General features: G+C 41.9%; 1 protein-coding gene across 1 annotated transcript in view; it reads right to left on the bottom strand.

Annotated features, from left to right (window-relative positions):
- The window catches only part of CLMP (CXADR like membrane protein), a 112,251-nt gene that overhangs the window by 23,391 nt on the left and 72,443 nt on the right, over nt 1-16,417 (bottom strand). The gene's annotated exons all lie outside the window — the stretch shown is intronic.

The raw sequence follows: 16,417 nt of genomic DNA, 5'->3' as shown, positions 1-16,417 counted from the left end.
CCCCCCCCCCCCCCCCCCCCCGCGCCAATAATATCTTAGTAGTGCCTGTTTTTCCTTCCTTACTGGGTTTCTATGAACAATGAAATTGCTCAGGTAAACAACTTTGTCTTGATCTTTCTCTCTCCTATCGATAGAGGCTTCCAAGAGTATGATACTCTTGGAAACTATGCACTAAGTTGCCCAGCAACTCATATTCTTGGAGTTCTAGAGTCATTTGAAGCTGGAAAAAATCTTAGAGATGAAAATTATTTAATTATTTAAATGAATTTCTTTAAATCCAACAACAATTGTTGCTGGCCAATAGCATGTATTTAAGGAGATGAAAAGACAACTACACAAATAGTGTAGTATAATGGGAAATTACTCATGATCAAAGGATTGTGCATATTTAGGGAAAAGAAATTATAGGCAATTAATTAATGGTCTCAGAAAAGACTTAAATCTTTCAAGGGTTTTGTGAAGATTAGAAATACTATATACAAATCATCTAGTATAGTGTTTAGTACTTAGTATAGCTATGAATAAAAAGCAACTGGTCTTATTATTGAGATGGTGTTATTTAATATGGGCTTCGGTAAATGGAATTTATGTAGATAGAAATAGAGGATGAGGAAAGGTTTTGAAATGTGGGGTAGGGAGATGACAGAGGCACAGGATGAGAGAGTGGGGAATATTCAGCAAATGTTAATAAATCATTCAGCTTGGCTGGTGTGAAGAATAAATGTGGGAAAGTAGTAACAAATCAGGCTAGAAAAGTGAGGTAGTTCATGTGATAAAAGGCCTTGCCTGACGTAATGGGCACAGTGACATAATTCTTTGCTTAAGAAAGAGATACTTTGGGAGCTGTGTATAAATGCACAGAAATGAGAAATACTGAGACATGTATTTATGAAAAGCTGTTAAATTTTTCCAGATGAGAGAGACCATTCCAGGACAGTGATGAAGGTGGTAAAAACAAAAAACAAAGGACAGATAATATAGACGTCAACACTGTAGAACACAGCAACCTACTGGATCTAAAAGAAGAAATAAAAAGTGTTCAAAAGCAGAGTGTTTTCAAGCTTGTAGGACTGATAGGATGGTGAGCTGTGACAGGGAAGTCAGTAGCACAGTGTGCTTTATTTTAGGGTGAGGAGGGGAAGATAGGCACTGAGTCTGGATTTAAGTCTGTTATGATACCCAGGCAGGACTACTCAACAGGCAGCCCTGTGTTCTTTCCCCACAACGCCTCCCTTTCCACTGCTGATGTTCACACAGCTCCTCAAATAGTGTCCACCTTCAGTTGTTATGTTAGAGGAAGCTGCAGCACAGCTTTGCTTTATTTTTTCATTTTTGTTTCTCTTGTGCCTCTAAATAAATCTCTTGGAATACTTCTGTTCTATTAGTTGTGCCTGGGCCCTGAATTTTCCTTGGTCATTCCACAAAAACACTGTATGTGGGAAAAAGGAAGGAAGGGGTTGGCATCCTCCTCAGAACAGGCTCCAATGCTGGCTCACTCCGTAGACCCTTCGTTACCCTCCCAGATCTCTTCATAAGTGTAGAAATACCTCCAGGAAGTGGCTTTTATGGGGAGTTCTTTCTTCCCTTAGAGACACACATTCATTTTTCAATCTCTGCAGTTTTATGTCACATGATTTCAAAATATGAAATAGCCCTTTTGATCCAAAGAGAAAAAATTTCAAGTTACCCCAGTTGGATCCTTTCTCTCTATCCATCTGATATGCCTTTGGCCAGTTGGAGTTCAGTTCCACTGTTGGCTTTGTTTACCTCTGACTTTCATCTTTTGCCAGGAATGGTGTCCTGTTAGAAACTTTAGACTCTGCTATAGACTTAATATTTATGTCTCCACAAAATTCATATGTTGAAATCCTAATCCCTAATGTGATGGTATTAGGAGGTACAGCCTTTGGGAGAGCTCTACCCTCATGAAAGGTATAATGTCCTTATAAAAAAGACCCCAGCTATATAAGGATACAGAGAGATGATGGTGTCTATGAACCAGGGTCCTCATCAGACACAGAATCTGCTGGCACCTTTATCTCGGTCTTTCCAGGTTCTAGAATTGTGAGAAATAGATGTCTGCTGTTTAAGTCACCCAGTGTACAGTAGTTTGTTATAGCAGTCTGAACTAAGAGACTACATGCCCACCTTCTTTCCTTTAGTACTTGGCCAAAGCTCTGACATTATTGACTATTTGTTTTTCTTTTTTTTTTGAGTTGGAGCCTCACTCTGTCACCTAGGCTAGAGTGCAGTGGCACGCTCACAGCTACGGCAGCCTTGACTTGCTGGGCTCAGGTGATCCTTCCACCTCAGCCTTCCAAGTAGCTGGAATCACAGGCCTGCCCCCCACATCCGGCTAATTTTTTAAAAATTTTTTTATTTTTGAGTTGGAATCTCACTCTGTCGCCCAGACTGGAGTACAGTGGCAGCTCCCGGCCACCGCAGCCTCGACCTGCTGGGCTCCAGCGATCCTTCCACCTCAGCCTTCAAGTAGCTAGAACTACAGGCGCACGCTACCATGCCCAGCTAATTTTTTTTTAAATTTATTGTAGAGATGAGGTCTAGCCAAGTTGCCCAGACTGGTCTTGAGCCCATAGACTCAGGCAGTCATCTTGCCTCAGCCTCCCAAAGTGCTGGGATTATAGGTGTGTGCCACCCCACCCTGCACATTGTTGACTATTAAATCTACAGTATTGATGCCTGATGAATTGATATGATAAAATATAAATGGGTACCAGGCATATGGCTCACACCTGTAATCCCAGCACTTTGGGAGGCAGAGGCTAGAGGATTACCTGAGCCCAGGGGTTTGAGACCAGCCTGGGCAACATGGCCAGACCTGTCTCTACAATAAACCAAAAAATTAGCTGGGCGTGGTGGTGCATACCTGTAGTTCCAGCTACTTGGAAGGCTGAGGCAGAAGGATCACCTGAGTCCAGCAGGTTGAGTATGTGGTGGCTATGAGCATGCCACTGCACTCCAGCCTAGGTGACAGAGTGAAACTCCAACTCAAAAAAAGACAAACAAAAAACTCATCATCTGGATTCTAGGTATAATGTGCCTGACATTCAAGGTGTGCTTTAGTTCTAGATCCTCCTTTCTCTCCTTACATAGTGATAAAGAAGCTCAGTGTGAAAATTGACCTCTTTCAAGCCTTTCACAATGAAATAGAATCATACAACCTCCAGACTTGAACAACCCCAAGTGCCAGGGCTTGTGTGAAGTTCTCTCTCCTAAAGAGAACTCACTCAGCCACTTCAGAAGGGTTTTATGACCAAGGATCATGGCTAATATAAACACATACATGACCTATCTCATTCCCTGTTCATTTCCCAAAACTGATTAGCAGCAAATTTGGGGGAAGGAAAAGGATCTGTATTTTTGCCTTCAAGGAAATGAAATGGGAAAGAAGGGAGCAGGGGGGACTCTTTCATTCTATAGCAAGGCTGCTTTGGCTGAGACTGAGGGGAGGACCCCTCAGAGGCATCCACCATAAGAGAAGTGGCAGGTGGGTTGCCAGGCACAGTGGCAAAGGAAGAAGACCTCAGGAATCTGCTGGGCCTCAGAGGCGTTATGCCCTTTTAGGGTCTTATGACATTCTCAAGAAGGCTTCTATTATTTCTCTTTAGAACTTGAAACTACAATAATAGTGGCCACCATTTAGTGAGCACTTCCTATGATTTGGCTCTACACAGAGCACTCAACCCTATAATGTAAAGATGACCATCCAGATTCACAGATGAAACTTAAAGAGGTAGTTAGTTAACTTGCCCAAGGTCACACAGCTAGGAAGAGATCAGGCTTGCTGCAGGCCTGACTCACTTCAAAGCTCATGCTCTGACACTCATGTTATGCTGCCTGTGCCCTGTTTTTTTTTGTTTTGTTTTGAGTTGGAGTCTCACTCTGTTGCCCAGGCTAGAGTGCAGTGGCACGTTCACAGCCACCATAACCTCAACCTGCTGGACTCAGGTGATCCTTCTGCCTCAGCCTTCCAAGTAGCTGGAACTACAGGTGCGTGCCACCATGGCTGGCTAATTTTTTGATTTATTGTAGAGATGAGGTCTCGCCAAGTTGCTCAGGCTGGTCTTGATCCCAGGAGCTCAGGCAGTCCTCTCACCTTGGCCTCCCAAAGTGTTGGGATTATAGGCATGAGCCACCGTGCCCAGCCGTGCCCTATTTTATGCAGCCTCTATGGTGTCTGGTTCTCCCATTAGCCTGTAAGTTCCTTGATATTAAGTACCAGTCACCACTGCCTTCCCGTAGCATTCAGCCCAGGATCTCACACACTTGAAGTGTTCATTGATATTTGTTAAATTGATTTGACTCTAACCTATGCACTTATTTCACCAATGAGCAAGCTGAGAGGCCCAGGGTAAAAGAGTTGGCCCAAGGTCCTACAACTCAAATAATGACAGAAATAACCCGTATAATAACCCATCCTCCCTGAATCTCTATAAAGCAGCTATAGAGCAGTGGAAAATCTACCAGTTTGCACTGTTCTAAGCTCAGCTTGTAGGAAGGAACTTTGGCTTCTTCCCCTAATCACTTTTGACTGGACACACAAATGGTCAAATGAAACCAGTGCCCTACACTCCAGGCAAAACTATACCTAAGCATTCAGTAATAAATGTAAAGAATCAGTTATGAAAGTTGCTGATTTAAGCCACTAGAGGGAATCAAAGGCTCAGATTTTGTTGATGTCCCAAAAGGACTGGAACATAGTGGTGGGTGGTGTGCTTTGACAAAGCGCCAAGTTCTATTTATACCATATTCAGAATTAAATACAGCAGTGCAGGAAGGAGCCCTCAGTGAATACAAATAGCTCCATCAAGGCAGGGGCCACAAGATCGGAGCACATGAGCCTCTAGGCTTTCTTGAATCTCAGGTCTCTAGACTATAGGAGGCCCCCAGGATTCCTGCATATTTCTAAGGTTCTTCTGTATTTTTTATTTTCACCCACTTAAGTGACAGGGGCCTGGGCTCTGTCTTTAAGATTTGGCTGTTCATGAGGCTGCTGAGCATGTATCTGCCATCTGGTGGGTGAGAAAGAAGGGGCAATTTAACCATCCTGTGGCTAGCCTTGGATTTTGTGGGCATTGAAGGATTTACTTTGTCAAGAAAGACCTTAGAGATCATCAGTTTAGCTTACAAGGAAATCGCAGCCTAGAGAATTGAAATGTCAAGTCACAAAGCTAATTAGTGGCAGAACTACAAGTACAGGCATAGTCTCCACTGAGATTTTGTTGCGGCATTTAACTGTGGGAAGAGGTGCTGGGTGGCAGCAGTGGTAAGGACTGCCTGCTTGTGCACATACAGTATGCCTGAGTGGTAACCAAATGGGGCTTTTGCATGCATTCAGGCATATAACAAAGAACCTTTGGGAGCTTGAGAGAATTATTCTCTCTGTACCTCAGTGTTTTTATCTGCAAAGTGGGAATTAAGACACTAAGGTAAAGCACCTAGCTTGGTAAGACACACAGGAGTCTCCCTCTAAAATGTTAGGTCTCTTTCGCTGCTCATCTTTGCTGGAAGAGGAGGCTTTTTCTCAGATGACTGCTGACTATATTCAGTTAGGATTAGTTGAAGGTTTTTGTATTTGTATTTTATTAAAGATTCTCCCGAGCCTTTAAGACATCCTTCAAAGAGATGAGGAAGTGTAATTTTTAAAAGAAACTAGGATGCTGCATTTAAAAATATATTTCTCTCTTATCTCTCTAACAGATAATTTTCCACTTCTCAAATACTTATCAAAAACCTACAGGACACAAGTTACCCCTAGGTCTACATGCTTATTCTCCCCAAGATCATTCCCTCCAGCACTGCCTTCACCAGCACAGGCACCCAGTGTTTCCCAAGGCCCCATCTAGGTGAAGCCACAGTGCTTGCTACAGAGGTCAGAAACAGGCAGGTTCCTTCGTTTTGGAATTGAGTTGTTTACCAGGCTGTATAGGCATGCAGTTCGTAAGTAGCAAAAAAGTTAGTAGGTTACTGATCCAGGCGTAGGAGCCATGCCATGCACACTGTTTAATGTATAGCAGAGCACCCACCACTGGCAGCTGAGGCATGGAACCACCTCCTTCTACTTGGCAATTGCACTTTTCTCAATAGACTTGGGATAGTCAACCGTTCTCTTACCTGAATAGGAAAAGAGTTTTCTTGTGTTTTGCTTTACATAGAATATTCAAGAAAGCGTCAAGAAAATCAAAATTATCAAGTGTCAGTAAAAAAAAAAAAACAAAAATGATACTTTAGAAAGTTTTTAGTCAACCTAATTTTGGAGCTCAAGAAACTGAGGCTTAAGAGAAGTGACTCCAAGAGCCTCCAGATAGATAGATAGAGAGATAGATAGATAGATAGATAGATAGATAGATAGATAGATGATAGATAGGACTCAGAAAACAATGCTCAAAAATGAAAGTTCCAGAAGCAAAAATTTTCTATGACCTTTTTCTGCCCTTCTGTCTCTCAGTCCCATTCTCCCCAGGCTAGCCGTAGAAACAAGAATCCTTCTTCCCTAAGGTGGGTCATAGAAACCAGAACGACTTTTTCCCAAAGTCATCCATAAATCCTAAAATTATTGTCAAACTTTCTACACCTGCAGCTTCTCTACACCCAGCTACCACCGTTTTGCATAAAAACTGGACATAAAGAAATGATTTGACCTACCTTGTTTGTAGGTCAGAAGACCCCATTCCAGAAAGGACACTGCCCATACCCAAAAGGGATAAATGCATGCTCAGAGATGCCAAGAAGAATCTAGACAGGCCTGTCTGGGTTTCTCCACTCAGTTTATTAGCATTAGATCAAACCCTTCTTGTCTAATCATATTTCTATTTGACTGTGCACACAAGTAGAAATACCTAAGCATAAAGGTACTATACAAGTAGAACCTAAGCATAAAAACAGCAATTTTCCCTGTATCTTTGGGTCTTTGTTCATGTGGAAAACAGTGTGGTGATTCCTAAAAGATCTAAAAATTGACCTTCCATACGACCCCACAATCCCCCTACTGGGAATATACTCGTAAGAACTCAGATCACTCTATAAAAAAGATACCTGCACACACATATTTATCACAGCATTGTTCACAGTAGCAAGAACATGGAAACAACCGTGCTGCCCATCAAAAGAGGACTGGATTAAAAAAATGTGGTACATATACACAATGGAATATTACGCAGCCATAAAGAATAACAAAATCATGAACTTCACAGCAACCTGGATGGACTTGGAGCCTATAACACTGAGTAATCTTTCACAAAAACAAAGAACTGAGTATCCCATGTTCTTACTCATTAGAGGACCTTGAAGAATTATCGTAATACTATAAGGAAAAGATTGGCAGTAGCAGGAAACTGACAGGAGAGGGGTGGGGAAGTGGATTGGCAGTAGTGGGAGTCTGCCTGGGGAAGGAGAGGACACATCTCATCAACAAGGGCACCTGCATAATGAGCATTTATATACCTAACCCTGACTTGTACCCCACATCTTTAAAATAAAAAAATTAAAAGTTAAAAAAAATGTGTATGCCTTTTCTTCTACTAATCTGCCTAGATGGTGATCTTCAGTGACCAGAGGGTGAAGGAGAAATTTTTCTTTGGCCCAACTGTATATATAACTCTGTATGGAGTGTATGTATGTGTTTGTGTGCCTTCCAGACTGTTTCTGGAACATTGTGCAATTCAGGAGACAGCATGTTGCAATAGAAAGAACATGAGTCTTGGAGTCAGATAGGCCTGGATTTAAGTAGTGGCTGTAAGTGGCTAATGCCATGACTGCTCTGAACCATTTTCTTCTCTGTAAAAAGAAAATAAAATAATCGATCTTAAAATGTTGTTATCTGTGTTATATATGATGCATGTAAAGTGTCTAGCACTGGCAAATGGTATGAAGTACACACTCAACAAATGGTAATTATTATTACTAGTTGTACATGCTGCATTTTGAAAGACAGAGAAAACCAGAAAACACACCAGTAAACCAAGATTGTTAAGAGTTTGGAGGTCATTTTGCTTGATAACTGTTAGTATCTGGCCATATTTGCTCTCTCTCTCTCTTTAATGTATTTATTGCTGCATCAGTTGAAAGTAAGTTAAGTAAGTTACTTAATGTTTCAGTACACATCTCCTAAAAATAAGGATGTTCTTCCCTCGACCACAACACTAGCATGCCTACAAAAATTAATAATATTGAATTGAAGATCATTCCTGACAAGAGCAATTAAGGAAGACTCCAGTGAGTAAGTGGGATGGAGTTAGTTTTGGAAAGATTGATGTGGTTGTACTACACAGAGTTGAGGGAGGCAGAAGCATTCCAGGTGAAAGGGAGCACCTGTGCTTCCCGGTGAGCCTTTCTCAAGCTCTGTCACTGTGAACCAGTGAAATTGCTTTTCTATTTGCTTTCCCTACCCCACACCCAGCCCAACCACAGAATCTGTCCAGCTAGCTCCCTCTGTGAGGGTCTTCAGAAAAGGAAAACCACATTTACTATGAGCCGCTAAATGCCTGATAGTTTCAATGTCTTTTCAAATATAAACATATATTTGATACTTAAAGGAAGCCTATAGCTTAAATAAATGAAGCTTGAAAGCTGTCAGTGAAATTTCAGACATCTGGGAATCAGTATGGTGCCTAGTTATTCCCCCCCCCCCATGGGTTATCTGTTCCTGGAGCCCTTGAATAGTGTGGGTACAAGGACCAAGGTCTGAACTGTGGGCTTTGCTCAGAAGGGCCAAATATTGAGCTTCCACCCCTTCCCTGTCTGTGGGTTTAGAGGAAAAGGAGGGAGGAAAGGGGTAGAAGAGAAAGGGAAGGGAAGGGGGAAGGAAAGCTTCAGTTAGGGAATGGGAAGAAGAAGAAAGTGGGAGGAGGAGGGAGAGGAAGAGAGGAGGAAAAGAAGGAAAATCGAGAGTCTGGCACTGATACAAGACATTTGGAGAAGTTTTCAGATTAAACACAGGCTGATTAAAAATGGTAACTTCCTCAGTATGTACTTTGCACTTATTTATCCACATTAAAAAATTGCAGTGAGGCCTAGCGTGGAAGTTCACACCTGTAATCCCAGTGCTTTGGAAGGCTGAGATGGGAGAATCACTTGAGCCTAGAAGTTCAAGACTAGCCTAGGCAACATAGCAAGGTTATGTCCTTACAAAAAATGTTTTTGTTTTTAATTTTTGATTTTAAAGATGTGGGGAACAATTCAGGGTTAGGTATACAGATTTTCATTATGCAGTTACCTTTGTTGATGAGGTATGCCCCCCCTAAAAAAATGTTTTAAATTATCTGATTGTGGTGGCACATACTTGTAGTACTACCTACTCAGGAGGTTGAGGCAGGGAGGATCACTTGAGCCCAGCCAGGAGTTGGCAGCTGCAGTGAGCTATGATAGAGCCACTGTACTCAAACCTGGGCAACAGAGCAAGACCCTGTCTGTAAAATATATATAATTAAATTAAAATTTTAAAAAATTTGCATGGATGGTGCTGGGAATACAAAGATGATAACAGTCTCTTCTCCCTCAAATCCTTCAAAAACTGATCATTAATGATGCCCTACATTAGTTTAACAAAGAACAATTAACTCGCTCATTTAAATGCATTATCTCTTGTGAACCCCAAGACAACACAGTGAGCAAATGTTTTCAGCTTTCAAAGAAAACTGCAGACCACAGAGCTGAGGCCACAGGCTGATGGGTAGCCCACCTCCAATTTTTATTCCTTTTATTTCCCATACCAAATGTCATTGTCTTTACCTTAAAATGGGGAGGTTGGAAACATAGATATCATGTTTGTAAATGTAGATTGCACAGAGCTAGGAAGCAGAGCAAATCTGATTGGACAGATTTGAGATATATCATTATCTTGCTAGCTGGGATTCTGAGCCAAAAGCAAAAAGAAATTTAATAGAGACAAATGTTAAAAGTCACAGCTAGACACAAACAGGGTGGGAAATACCTGGAGGACCTGGGGGAACTACAAGATCCATACTTACCACTAATATGATATGACTGCCTGAAGAGGTTTGATGTTCCAAACACAGGGAGTAACAGGTCCATTGTACTTTGTACCAGCCAAACTAGCACACCAGAACAACTGTGTTCAGTTCTAGATGCTGAAAACTGAGGATGCCATTGACAAAAAAAGTTGGCATTCAGAGGGTTGTGACCAGGAAATGATGGAGTCTAAAAACATGTCATATGAGGAACAGTTAATGCAGTTAAAGGTGAATAGGTTAGAAGGACGGAAGCCTAAGGAGCAGCATGGTAGCTACCTCCCAACATTTAAAAGGCTACAAAAACAAGTCAAAGGCTTATTGGATTTTGTTCCATTGGGCAGAGTTAGGTCCAGGTGCCATAATATATTCAAAAATAAAATGACAGATTGGGAGAGCTCTAATACTTTTTTTCAGTTCTAAAATTATGTGACTTTCTTACAAAGACTTCTGCCATTTGAGCTTAATATGTTGACAGACTTTGTAGCAGTTAGTCCTGTCTGATAGGAGAATAAGCTCTATTGTTTAGTGAGTTTTCCATTACTAGAGTCATTCAAGAGAGGGTGTGTCAGGGGCTGTAAAGGAATTCTTATATGTGGATGGGTTTTGTTTTGTTTTTTGAGTCAGAGTCTCACACTGTCATCTAGGCTGGAATGCAGTGGCATGCTCGTGGCTGCTACAGTGTTTTCCTGCTGGGCTCAGGGGATCCTTCTGCCTCAACCTTTTAAGTAGCTGAAACTAGAGGCATGTGCCACCATGCCTGGCTAATTCTTTGATTTACTGTAGAGACAAGTAGCCAAGTTGCCCAGGCTGGTCTTGAACCCCTGGGCTCAGGCAATACTCTTGCTTCTATCTCCCAAAATGCTGGGATTACAGGTATAAGCCACTGTGCCTGGGCTATGTAGATATTGAATCCAGTATTTAAAGTCTTTCCTAACTGTACTATTCTATGAAATAAGTACTAAATACTCAGGGTATTGGCCTAGTTGAATGTGATGCAAAGTATAAAATACAAATGGAGCAAGATATGGTGGCTCACCCCTGTAATCTCAGCACTCTAGAAGGCTGAGGTGAGGGGGACACTTGAGGCCAGGAGTTTGAGACCAGTTTGGGCAACATAGACCCCCAACTCTACAAAAAATAGAAATTTTAAAAAGCATACAAAGTAAATAAATGAAATACAAATGTATACTATTATCTGCCAGTGTATTTTGTCACCATCAGCAAGCTCTTACACAATTTATGCAAAGAGTCTAGTTTTGTTCCATGGTTAACATGAGTTTTAAAGATTGTTGAAGGTGCTGGGCATGGTGGCTCACGCCTGTAATCCCAGCACTTTGGGAGGAGGCAAAGGGAAGAGGATTGCCTGAGCCCATGGGTTTGAGACCAGCTTGGGCAACTTGGTGAGACCTTGTCACTATAATTAATTAATTAATTAAAAATAGAGCCGGGCTTGGTGGCTCAGCCTATAATCCCAGCACTTTGGGAGGCTGAGGTGAGTGGATTGCCTGAGCCCGCGGGTTCGAGACCCGCCTGGGCAACTTGGCAAGACCTCATCTCTACAATAAATCAAACATTAGCCGGGCGTGGTAGTGCGCGCCTGTAGTTCCAGCTACTTGGAAGGCTGAGGCGGAAGGATCGCCGGAGTCCAGCAGGTTGAGGCTGCGGTGGCCAGGACTGTGCCACTGCACTCCAGTCTGGGCGACAGAGTGAGACTCCAACTCAAAAAATAAAAAAAATAAAAATAAAAAATTATTTGGGTGTGGTGGCGTGCATCTGTGTTTCCAGTTACTTGGAAGGCTGAGGTGGAAGGATCACCTGAGCCCAGGAGGTCGAGGCTGTGGGGTCCATGAGTGTGCCACTGCCCTCCAGCCTGGGCAACAGTGAGATTCTGACTCAAAAAAAGATTGTTGAAGGGGTAGTTTCTATCACCCATGCCAGCTTCTGCATGTCTCCCTTTCTTTTCTCTCTTCTCTCTCTAACAAACTTTGTTTGAAAACTTTAAAGAGCCTGGGTATGGTGGCTCCATTTTGGGAGGTCAAGGCGAGAGGATTGCCTGAGCACATGGGTTTGAGACCAGCCTGGGCAACTTGGCAAGGCCTCATCTTTACAATAAATCAAAAAAATCAGCCAGGCATGGTAGTGTATGCCTGTAGTTCCAGCTACTTGGAAGGCTGAGAAAGATAACCTGAGTTCAGCAGGTGGAGGCTGCAGGGGCCGACTCAAAAAAAAGAAAACTTAAAAAAAATTGTTGAAAGGCTCTTTTGAAAGGAACTGGCCCATGCAAACATGTAGCATGTCTTTCCTATCACTTGTTTTTTTTTTTATATATTTTATTTTAAAGATGTGGGGTGCAATTCAGGATTAGGGATACAGGTGACGTAGCACAAAGTTTTGGGCCTCCCTTTAGTCCCCACTTTGCCTGGTTTGAGATCAGGTACACTTACTGATGTTGTATCCCCACCCCCAGCTTGCTGTTTTAATCCACAAGGGGGCAGAATTTACTTGAGAGGATTAGCCATGTCCCACCTTTAAGATTGTTCTTATGTATTGGTAAACAAGGATTATAATTGACAAAGAAATATAGACTACCTTGAATTTAAGCGTGATAAGCAATTTTCTGCCATTTTTGGTTATGTGCTAAGTTTCCAACCATGTGTATTTAATGTTCAAGGACCCATGAGAAAATGGAAATCTTAGAAAATACGATCAGAGCCGGGCTCGGTGGCTCAGCCTGTAATCTCGCGCCTTTGGGAGGCTGAGGTGAGTGGATTGCCTGAGACTGCAGGTTTGAGACGCGCCTGGGCAACTTGGTGAGACCTCATCTCTACAATAAATCAAAAATTAGCTGGGTGTGGTAGTGCGCACCTGTAATTCCGGCTACTCGGAAGGCTGAGGCGGAAGGACTGCCGAAGCCCAGCAGGTCGAGGCTGCAGTGGCCGGGAGCAGCCACTGCTCTCCAGGCTGGGTGACAGAGTGAGACTCCAACTCAAAAAAAAAAAAAAAAAAAGAAAAGAAAAGAAAATACGACCAGATATTTGAAAGGAGCTCTATCCAGGAAATAGAAACATACATGAGTTTAGTAACTTAAGGTCACTGTTTTAACTTTACCAACTAAGAAAATATTTACTTCATTTGTCTAAGACCAAAAAACTTATTTTAAGTGCAGGATGTATTATGATACAAATCAATTTGTTAGGTGCTGTGAAGTATTGTCTTTAGGAAGTCAATAAGAAAAGACAAAGAGGAAAGGAACAAAGGTCTGTCCAAGATGGTTTAAGAAGGCTAAGTAATTGGCAAACGAACTCTTAGGGTCCTTTCAATCTTGAAATTTAGTCTTTGTTCCAGGCCAGGAACTTACTGAATCCTGGAATGCTCTGGCTATATATAATCTAGAATCTCAAGCTTGGGCATGCCTGTAGAAGGTCATCGGCGATCTCATATTTAAACTAGTTTACTGAAATGTATCAAATTGTTCATATTCTCTTATCACTGGGAATCTGAAATAACAGCAAAACTGTCCCAAGATCTTGACAGGTCTGTTAATGTCCAACTTTTCAACTATTGTGTATCATAAGATATTCAGGGGTATTCATTTCTACAACATTTCCTTAAACAAACACCTTATCCCCAAGGCTTATGATTCTGGGTACCACAGAACAGGAACACTGATAGAGTAGTTGGTACCCAGAGGGGAGTAACCAGGAATGTACATTTGTTGAAATATGAGGGACACTGCAATTATCATATTAGGTTCCTCCAGGCATACAGAGATGTATTTTGTCTATGAAGAGGTCACAATCTAATAGAGAAACAAAACAGGCACCCAACAAACTCAGTGCAAGGCCATGTGTGATCAGTTTTGTGTGAGGGTCAGAAAGTGTTCTGGGAATTCAGAGGAGGAAGATCACTAAGGTGATCAGGGATGGTTTCATAAGAAAGGAAGCATTTACTCTGGCCTTGAAGAATAGGTTGGAATTTTAGCAGCTATAAATGGTAGGTGATGACATTTCAGACTATGAATGGTAGCCTGACTTCTTAGCAAACCACTTGGCAAGCTGACCTCAGTGTTTGGCAGATTGAATATCACTGTGATCCCTTCATCCTGACAAGTTCTCCAGGTCTGGTGGTGTGCTGGAGTATTGTCAGCAATATCACATACTCAGTATGTAAGTTGTGCCACTATCTTATAGACTGGAGGTAACTATTTGAGAGTAATGTTTTATGCTGATTTATCCTGTAAGAATTGTCAGGGGAAGGATACCGATCCGGTCCACATAGATCATTCCACCATTCAGAAATATAGCAGGCTTCTCTCAGAATCTGTCCTCAGTAATATACTTGTATATGTTCCATACATGAATTATGTTAGAATATGCAGAAACATACATGCACACACCTGTGAGAGGCCCCTGTAAGCATGCCTGTGTGTGCCTTTGATTCCGACACTCTCAGAGAACTAGATCCCAAGCTAACCTATTTCATTGACGTGTCTATATATAGCCTCTGTCTCATTCCAAATGCTAAGTCGCTGTCTAAATCTAAATCTTTTATTACTTTCAGCAGAGAGATTTGAACAGAGCGGGGAGATTAAAAATAGACAAGACTTACCAGCAAGAGGACAATAGCCAATTGTTAGGGATCCATGGCAATGAAGAATTGAATATGGTACTAACTGAAATCCATTGATAAATGAAAACCTCAATTTGGCCTTTTAACTTTATCCTTCCCCCACCTTCCTATCAAAGCTAATGAAGAGAAGGTGACTAGTTTGAACTTCATCTCTGCCCCTCCCCATTCAGGATCTCTAGGGAGGGACAGAAGAGCCATTAAACAAACAAAAAGAATTGAAGGAGCTGCATTTTCTACTCAAAGGAAAATCACTTCCTGCATGATAAAAATGACAGTACAAATTTTGCATCTTATATATCTTAAAGCCCCCAAATGAAACATTTTTTTAAAAACAATAACTAATAATTTTTCAGTGCTTATTAAGTGCAAAAAGCATTGTTACTTGATATATATTCATTTCCATTTTTCATCCAATTATACTATGAAGTAAGCACTATCATTATTCTCATTCTATAGGCAGACACTGAAATGCAGAGATTAACTTAATCAGGATCACACAGTAAGGAATTGAGCCATAGTTTTATTTATTTATTTTTTGAGTTGGAATCTCACTCTGCAGCCCATGCTGGAGTGCAGTGGCATGCTTACAGCCACCGCTGCCTTGACCTGCTGGGCTCAAGTGATCCTTCCAGATCAGCCTCCCAAGGTGCTGAGTCTGTAGGTGTGAGCCAACGTACCTGGCTGAGCAACAGTTTTAATCCAGCCACTTTAACACCAAGACCTAAATCCTGAACAGTGTATTATACTGCCTGCCAGTATATATAGCTAACAAAAATATTATTGCTGTAGAGTCCTTGCAAACCTTTTATTATCTTTTCTACTCTTAGTCATATACAGAAATGTTTTCGATCTTTCTTTACTTAGGCTCCCCCCTCCCCCTTTTTTTTTTTGAGTTGGAGTCTCACTCTGTTGCCCAGCCTGGAGTGCAGTGACACACTCATGGCCACCACAGCCTCAACCCACTGGGCTCAGGAGATCCTTCCGCCTCAGCCTTCCAAGTAGCTGGAACCACAGGCGCATGCTACCACACCCAGCTAATTTTTTTTTGTTTTTAGTTGCAGTGTCATTTTGTTGCCTGGGCTGGAATGCAGTGGCAGGCTCATGGTCACCGCAGACTTGACCCACTGGGCTCAGATGATGCTGCCATCTCAGCAATCCAAGTAGCTGGAACTACAGGTGCACACCACCACACAGCTGATTTTTTTTATTTATTGTAGAGACGAGGTCTCACCAAGTTGCCCATGCTGGACTCTAACCCCTGGGTTCAGGCAATCCTCTTGCCTCAGCCTCCCAAAGTGCTGGGATTACAGGCTTGAGCCACTGTACCCAGCACAGCTAATTTTTTATTTATTGTAGAGACGAGTTCTTGCCAAGTTGCCCAGGCTGGTCTCAAACTCCTAGGCTCAGGCAATCCTCTTGCCTCTACCTCCCAAAGTGCTGAGATTACAGGTGTGAGCCACCGTGCCCAGCCAGGCTCCCATTTTTACATGTACATAAATTCACACTCTTTTTTACTGTTATTTGAAAAATATTAAATATTGTGACTAAACAATAGTATTTTAGAGTAGACTTTCAAAAACTACACATGATGAATGCAATGCTTATCAAAAAAAGGTAGACACAAAAGAGTACGTTCTATATGATTCCAAGGTACAGAAGCAGAAAAAAACTAATCTGTGCTGTTAGAAGTAGTACTCTCTGAGTACGGGGTAGTATGTAGAAGAGAATGTGGGGAGGTTTCCAAGGTGTTGGTTGCATTCTATTTTTCTTTCTTTTTTTTTTTTTTTGAGTAGGAG

This window comes from Carlito syrichta, unplaced genomic scaffold (genome assembly GCF_000164805.1).
Source record: "Carlito syrichta isolate Samal-C Ts95f unplaced genomic scaffold, Tarsius_syrichta-2.0.1 Scaffold315753, whole genome shotgun sequence".
In the NCBI taxonomy this organism is placed as follows: domain Eukaryota; kingdom Metazoa; phylum Chordata; class Mammalia; order Primates; family Tarsiidae; genus Carlito; species Carlito syrichta.
The sequence above is the reverse complement of the archived record's forward strand: the minus strand, read 5'-3'. Positions and strand labels throughout refer to the sequence as shown.